Source organism: Rhipicephalus microplus, chromosome 1 (genome assembly GCF_043290135.1).
Source record: "Rhipicephalus microplus isolate Deutch F79 chromosome 1, USDA_Rmic, whole genome shotgun sequence".
Lineage (NCBI taxonomy): Eukaryota > Metazoa > Arthropoda > Arachnida > Ixodida > Ixodidae > Rhipicephalus > Rhipicephalus microplus.
Window position 1 is genome coordinate 125,400,718 of NC_134700.1, and position 8,066 is coordinate 125,408,783.

General features: G+C 45.8%; 1 non-coding gene across 1 annotated transcript; it reads right to left on the reverse strand.

Annotated features, from left to right (window-relative positions):
• Window positions 1-6,952: 6,952 nt before the first annotated feature.
• LOC119186227 (U1 spliceosomal RNA) lies at window positions 6,953-7,116 on the reverse strand. The gene has a single exon (XR_005111677.2). It is a non-coding gene; the product is annotated as a U1 spliceosomal RNA (small nuclear RNA).
• Window positions 7,117-8,066: the final 950 nt, after the last annotated feature.

An 8,066-nucleotide genomic window follows, 5' to 3' on the forward strand; every position in this document is an offset into this window, starting at 1 on the left:
ATAGTTGACGCAATGAATTCTCGCTCTATCTTTGTGGTAGGGCGTCAAACCCGCAGCAAATCTTCCTACGATTGCTTATGCATAGGGTATCCTTGCGAACACTACGTCACCGTTACATCAGGTGAGCTTGTGTGTGTGTATGTTTTTTTTTTCTCGTAAAAACGCAGCCGAATTAGGATGATGCTTTGAGGGGGGAGGGTAGTGCCACAAGCATGATAGCTTGTATTACGCGCTATTGTTATTGGCAGGTTTGTATCAGTCACTGTGGGAAAGAAAGAAGTCATTTGCGCGGAAAAAAAAAGACGATGAGTTTGTTTAGTGATCTGAAGACGTTTCGGTTTTGCTCACCTCCAGTTGCAAATTTTTGTCAGACGTAACGTGACGATATGATCGCTACTCAATCTAAGCCCTGGACGTGCAAGCACAGACAAGAGAAGGTAGACAGGAGTTTCAGGACACGACAAGCGCGTACGAACAGCTGTCAAGGCACACAACAGCGGAAAAGAAGGCGCGAAAAACTATCTGCGTATGCTCAGGCAATAGGCAAATCGATCAATGCGGAAAAAAGTAGGGTGTTCGTTAGCGGAATTCAATGCTAATTGTTGGGTTTTAACGTCCCGAAATCCCGAGATGGTTACTGGAGAAGCCGTAGTGGAGACGCCACAAATTTTGATCGCCTGGAGTTCTTCAGCGTGCGCCTAAAAGTAAGTAGGGAGCTTTAGAATACCGTTTGCAAGCCCTGTGGGCGCTGCGGGTGTTGCGGTCGCCATATGAGCTTTAGAATAGCGTTTGCCCTACTGCGATCCGCTACGCACGATCGCAGCGACACTGTAGCCTCGAAACCAGCGCTTGCGGGCCACATGCGGGCCGCCATCACCGCCCGTAGCCTCAAAACCAGCGCTTGCGGGCCACATGCGGGCCGCCATCACCGCACGCAATTTCGAATTTTTTGCGTGTGGTCCGCGAACGTGAACGCCGACTCGCCTTACGACGCATGCGCAGTGGCAGCGACCGCACCGCAAAAGCACGCGGGGCGCTATTCTAAAACTCCCCCGTATCCGGGCCTTGAACATCGCGGTCCCCATGGAAAATTTGATCCCTCGACCATCGACTAGCAGCCGAGTTCCTTAGCTACTAAACTTTGATGGCAGGCGATGTTAAGACATTTCGTTTATTTGTTATTCAATTCAATCAGCAGTTGACTAGGGCTTGATTGGTTTTCTGCGTCTCCCAATCAAGTGGAAGCTGTGCTGAGTACTGCCAAAACTGACCCAGTAGACCAGGGAAGTCGACCAAATGCACCTTAGGATTCAAGAAGCACACACACAAAAAACAGACATAAAATAAGGCTGACATAACTAGCTATTACTCGCAAATTCATAGCTTACTGCAGCAAAGCACAGACCAAAATAGAATAGATGGACGAGATCGTTGCTGAAGGAGTGACTTTAAAAATCAGAGCGCCAACTGCTATATTGACCGGTAAGGTAGAGGCAAAAGCACTGGCGTAATTTTCATGCTTTTCCAAGCGTAACGTGCGCTTGAAATTCCTCAGTTGTCAAAAAATTGCTAAGTAGAACGGTGTTTATTTAATACATTCTTTTTCTTTTAGCGTTTCATATGACAAATGGTTCGAGAAAAGGGAATCACTAGAGATCTCTGGAAATAAACAAAGTATACATACGACATTTGACAGCAAGCTAACATCACTACAAACTACTGCTGTGCAGACAAATAATTTAAAGGCGAAAATATTATTGGCCGAAAGTAAATACTGTGATCAAGATGATATGAAATTCGTAGGCTAGTAATTGCAACTTTTTTACTGTCTTCTTTCCTTTTTTTTTCAAACAGGCCTCTATTTCGGCCCCAAAAGAGGCGTGTCCACATATCGAGTTGGAAGCGGTCGTCCCTCAGCGTCATGTTTCTGGTCGTAATCTCCTTTCCGGACGGCGAAAAGTTTTTCAGATGTAGGTTCCTCTACCACGCTTTCAGGCCGCTTCGCCGGTGCAATTGGACTCTAGCACACACACACCACAAAGCTCTTTTGACATTCCGACAGATGGAAGGTTGAAAAGACACGCTAGATTAAGCTGGCTGGACAATAGTCGATTTCATTCTCGCACATCAAATTGAGCTCGGTTCTAGTCCTCATCAAAAAGGGCACACAGTTCGAAGCTGCATAAACATATATTAAAAAAATACGGTTGATGGTGTTCGGCGGGCGATAAAGCTGGAATATTTGCTTCACATCTTGTTTTTATTTTCTGAAGAAATGGTGTTTTCCCAACGAAGATGAGCGGTATGAGGTGAGTGACAAATGGGTGACGCTAGTAGACAGCGGAGAAGAAGCTCCTATAAGCACAAATGGAAGTTCGCAGCTCGTACGAATAGTAGTATAAAAAACAGCGACTAGTGCAGAGTGACTGTAATAAATGAACTATGAATGCAGGGTCAGAATAACGATGGTTTTGCTGTAAGAAGATATGTTCAATCAATAATAGCACACCAATTCAAATTCCGACATTATGATGGCCTGTGTTTTCTCTTAACACTTCTGGTGTTTGAGAATTAACAAATCAATAACATTAGTTCACGTGATTCAATTACTAAAAGACGTATGAGTGAGAAAAGCGGGGGACGTTATACGCATGGTAGTGCTCTATCACATCCATCCCCCTGCGTAGGTCGTCATCATGCAGTTCAAGCTTGGACCAGCCTAGAGCAGAGGGAGGCTATGCCGATGAACGTAGCTCCAGTGCACTGTCATGGTTATCCTAAATATAAGGTTGGCGCTACGTTTTATCCTAATTATCGCTGTGCCACATGTACAGGTTATGTCGTCGACGTTGGCACGAGCCGCGGCGCTATAGCTCTGAATGAGGGCGTATAATCATCTCAGTATACGGAACCATACCGCATAAATATAAATTACCTTACCAACATCGGAATAATACAGTTTGTGTCTCTTACAAGAACGCCTTCAAAATATACGTCAGGGATTTGATTGGACGCTTCAGGACGCCGCTCACTAAATTTACTTGGAAGCCACTGTTTGCTGAGAGTACAGCCTTTCGGTACCCAAATTGTGTACGTCCATTGGCCGCAGTGCACATCATCTTAGTTTTCTCGTCGAAACCCAATATTTTTCGTGTTCCTTGCACAAGCACCTCAAATTTCACAATCACTCTTGTGACAGATTACGATGCTTTGAGCGAGGTATTTCTTTCAGACTTTCCGCAGGATAATTTAAAAACCACTGTAGACATTCTACGAAGTTTTTTGTTTAAAAAAATGGCCCGAATCTACATGTTACACTGTAAATGTCGTTGAAAGACGATAGTCTTGTGTCTGTAGAGAGTTAACAAAACGTTTATTTGATGTTGTGCGCAAGAAAATCGGTGAATGGTATCCTGAAGGCGCTGCGTTAGAGTGCCTCGAGCGAGTAATGGAGGCGACAAGCGCATCTATGCACGGTATATACGAGCGCCATCTGGCACTTATCTTGGAAACCGAAGGCGTGCGCGACCACGGAGAAAGATGCGGGCCAGTCTCGGAGGTGATAAGGTGTAGAAGGCAAAGCGACGGGCAGGTGCCACCACCGTGTCGTCGTAGCAAAGCGTTGGAAACACCTCCTTGAGCATAGCATTGCACTGTCAGCGCAGCGCGATAAACGCTACAGTCCTTAGAGTTACTTGCGTGGGCCGCTATAAAGGCAGACATACAAAACATAGACGTGTTGTTATGGCGCCTCAGATATTCGCAATATTTGCTTTTTAAATTGACACTCGCACAACTATAAACGCAAAACCTTGAGCATTATTGGTGGGCGCAGCGGATGGGGTTGGCCGTTTGGTGCCGTTTGCGCTACCCTTAGTGCGGACAAACAGACAAGCGTACAGACAGACAGAGAGACAGGCCGACAGACAGACAGACAGACAGACAGACAGACAGACAGACAGACAGACCAGAATATTTCTGTCGAAGTTCCCCAAGGAAGACTATCGTCTTAAAAAATAAAACATGCTTGATTCCTCTATCATAGGAATCGGTATAAGAAGAAAATAAAACGTCTTCATACAGAAGTAAATTAGTGTCTATTGTAAATTTATAAAAAGAGCTCATACGATGACTAGATGGACTGTTAAAGCACTGTCTAACGTTAGTGTATCAACTTTGATGCTTAGTGACGGATCACCGACCCCACAACCAACGTCGAAAATTAATTATTGATTATTTATCACAGCCCTAACCGCATGCACGTAATTTCGTCGCGACAGCGACAAGCGGCAGCGAAAAACTTGCTCCTTCGCGACGGCTGCCACCGCATGTCGGCGACAGTAACGTGATAGTGCTCAACAGCTCCTTTCGCAGAAACTCCAGCGTCAGCATCATTAGTTAAAGAAAGAGAAATCATCATAATATGCGTGATTAAAAAATCGAGAACAATGCAAATAAAAATAAATAATAAATAAATGGCAGCATATCTGCGGGGTTAATGACGGAGAGTGGGGTGAAGCATCCGTCTGTTCATTCGTTCTTGATTCCGCCGTCCATGCGTCCTTCCATGCGTCCATCCGTCCGTGCAGCCATCCGTGCGTTCGTCCATGCATCTGTCTGTGTGTCCGTTCGTCCATCTAGTCAACACTCCATGTACCACCAATTCGCATCTTTTCATCACATATTCCGCATATGCACCGCCATCCAGCGGAAATTCCAAGGACTAAGCGAGAGGTGGCACACGCACACCTTCTTACGGATTGCGCTTCTTGTCTACTTCCCACCTTTAACCACTCGAGTTCATGGTAAATACTAGTTCACTTTATTCGTGCCACTGCGGCCCAACGCTCGCTAAACCTTTCTAAAACCAGGCAGGTCACTGCCAGCGAGTACAACCTAGCAACCCTTTCTTGTGAGATAGTGCTCAATGTACATGCCAATGGCTGCTGATTGGGAATGAGAGACAGGAGAACTCAGCTTTTAGTTAACGCGCACGCTGCGAATTTTTTATTGTTCAACAACGCAGTTAGTATGAGGCACCGATTATCAGCGTGTTGGGTGTAGCGCAATTAATGCGGCTGATGTAGAGCGCGTAGCCAGTTCCCGACCCGTCAACTAGCGAAGCCGATCGGTTCCGCGAAGACGAACGCGGAAAACCCCGAGCACGGGAAAGAAAGGAGACTCCTTCATTCACACGGTTCACGAGCGGAGGTTCGGGCTTGGACTCGGGCATACGCCTGAGGCTGCAATAAAGCGTCTCTTCACTGGACTACGGCTCTTTCTTCGCGCTGCCACTGTGCAGTCGAGTCATCGAGGGGGCCAATTCCGATCCTTAAACATCTTCCCTCCTTAGCTAGTGTAGAAGCTAGTCGAGGAGGCGGAAATCAAAACGCAGAGGAGAAATCTCACACCGGCACGACCTTGCAGGTCAAAGCGTAAGACTGGTCACGCACTACGACTACGACGATGGACAAACGGGTGCCACTTTTAGGAGCTTAGCTGTTCATGCTTCACAAACACACGCGTCTCGTATACATGTTTTCTAATGTTACACGGAATAATGCAGTAATAATGTGGGGTACAAGTGTCCGTGGCCAACTGGCGTCAAAATATGTGATTATCAAAATGGCTCTGTCGTTGAAAGCTGGTACCTCTTTACAGAAGGCGCACACGCAACTGTGCCTATTTTCTGAAGGCCACGTAGTAGGTGCATCGCAATTTCGAAAAGATTTTATGCACAAAGTGTTTGAAGTATGCACTAGAAACAGAATGTCGCTATCGCGTTACACTCCTAAAGGCGAAGCTTTAGACACCCTATTATTTTTTTTTCTTCTTCGAATGAAAGCTATACCGTGCATACCTATAAATTTCGAATAGAAGTTTAAAAGTTCGTCGATGACGTTATGTCAAGTTTATTACTCTCTAGTGTGGCATAAGTTAGCCACAAGAGAATTACATGGACCTCTTTTTTTCGCAATCTTTGGGTTAACTGCGAAAAGTTACTAAGAAGCCTACGCTACCACGGCTATGGCGCACTTCGCATGATGATTTCGCATTGTAGCAAGCGGCCGATTTGCTACAAGCTAACATAGAGAAACCAAAACAAACCTTTGATAACGAGATCAACCACAAAATACGGCCACATTCCCCATCTCCGTGTGAGATGTAAATGTAAAAAAAAGGAGGGCGATACCTTGCATTCTTCGAAGCGTGAGCGAATAATAAGCATTCATGCCAACTGCAACCAAAGCAATGAAAAGGGGCGCAGCCACATCGCCGAAAAAGCGCCATGCTGGATTTCGGGTGACAGGTGATCTTTCCTAGTTCTTCAGAAATGCGTGACGTGGCAAACGGCGGTGACGCATAGGCCTCCATGAAAGCAAATCCTATCGCTTGTCAATGTCTCGAAAAATTCGCGTGCTTTCTGGTCTTGGCTTAAAATGTCAGAACGGAACCAAATAAAAGTGGTACGACAGCCAGAAAAGAATGACTGATTATACGCCAACTTGAGCCCAGATTCTCTACACGTGGCGTGTTACTAAACGCCACTGCCCAATGGACAGTTTCCAATAATCTGCTAGGTTGCGAACTTGTATGTTTTGTTTTCCAACCAAAACCTCTCGTTTACAAACTGCTGTTCCCGTTAATATTGTTGTACTCGCGTGCTCGCATGCGTTAACTGCACAATGAGCTAAAAAAGCAGTCTGTGAACGAGAGCTTTTGGTTGGAAGACAAGCCTTACAGTAACGCCGCAGAGTATGGCAAACTGACAATTTATTTCTCCAGGTGCTGCCGTGGTAGGTATGTTGTAAGGGCTATGAGTAATTCTCACTTAAAGCAAGAAAACGACACCTACGAAGCCATATCAGAGAACCCGGTTCTCAGTAGCTTGCACTTCTCCGCCGCGCAAGTGTTTTAACGGGTCCAGAGATCTTTCTTTGGATTGTAAAATATGGGGAGAGCGCAAACGCAGTCCCCCACTACCAAAAATTGCATGGCGCAGCTGCCCCAGTTTGGGGTAGTGGCAGGGGTCAGCACGAACGCAGTGCAATGCCCGCGCCTCTCCCTGGGGGCACCGCCATGTTGACCACAGTTACCCCGGCCCCAGGTAAGCATGCCAGACAACGGGTCGCACTCGGTCAGCACCCATCGCGACGTCTTGTGGTGTCATTCTGGTGAGGTGCAGACGACGGTGAAAGATTACTGTTTGCTTCTCGGCTATTTGAAGGAGTTATTCGAAGAAACACTAATGGCCCACTACTATACGTAGCCCTGTTAAAAACAGTTGAGCTTAGCTTTCATTGAGGATGAAAAAAGCTCAAGTTTGATCAAATGTAACTACAGTTTTAGCACAACAAGCATGAATGATCTTTACGCCGCTCGAGGCGCTAGCGCTGCGGTCATTTGCCGCATAACGGAAGGCGCACGTTTTCTCCAACCCTATTTGTGCACTTGTGCATGTACTTACGGCACCAAATCATGACGTTCCAGTCAATAAAGAAATTACAACACAGTCACCTTTCATGCGCAGGCTTCGCATAACATTGACTGCGAAAATACGTGGGATCTATCTTTTTTTTTTTGCAATTCGGAAAGTGGTAGTTTTCACATACGTACATTTGTACAGAGCACTTTTTGTGACTCGAAGCTAGTTTTATTTTTTCCAAAGCAAGTAGTGGGTCAAAACGCACCCGTCCCCTCGCGCTTACGGTACGTTGGTCTAGAAACAGAAAAAGCTTCATGTGAAAAATTCAATACGGTTCTCTAGACTCAACTGTGTGTAGGAAACTGTCGTGTGAAAGCTCAGGCAATTTGAAGACACTGTGCGCTTTCATATTCACACATCGTTTTCGGACGCATCGGTTTGAACACTTTCAGCTCCTACCTTCATTCTACTTTGTGTTTGTCACCGTTGTCAATATGTTTATATACTGAGGGCAAAGAAGGTCTTCAGCAAGTCTAAATTTCGCAGCAGTGAAAACTTTTCAGCGTCCTTTGTTATGAACCACAAGCAGGGTGACAGCGGGAATCCTCAAATGGCCACGACTATTGTTTGCGATTTAATT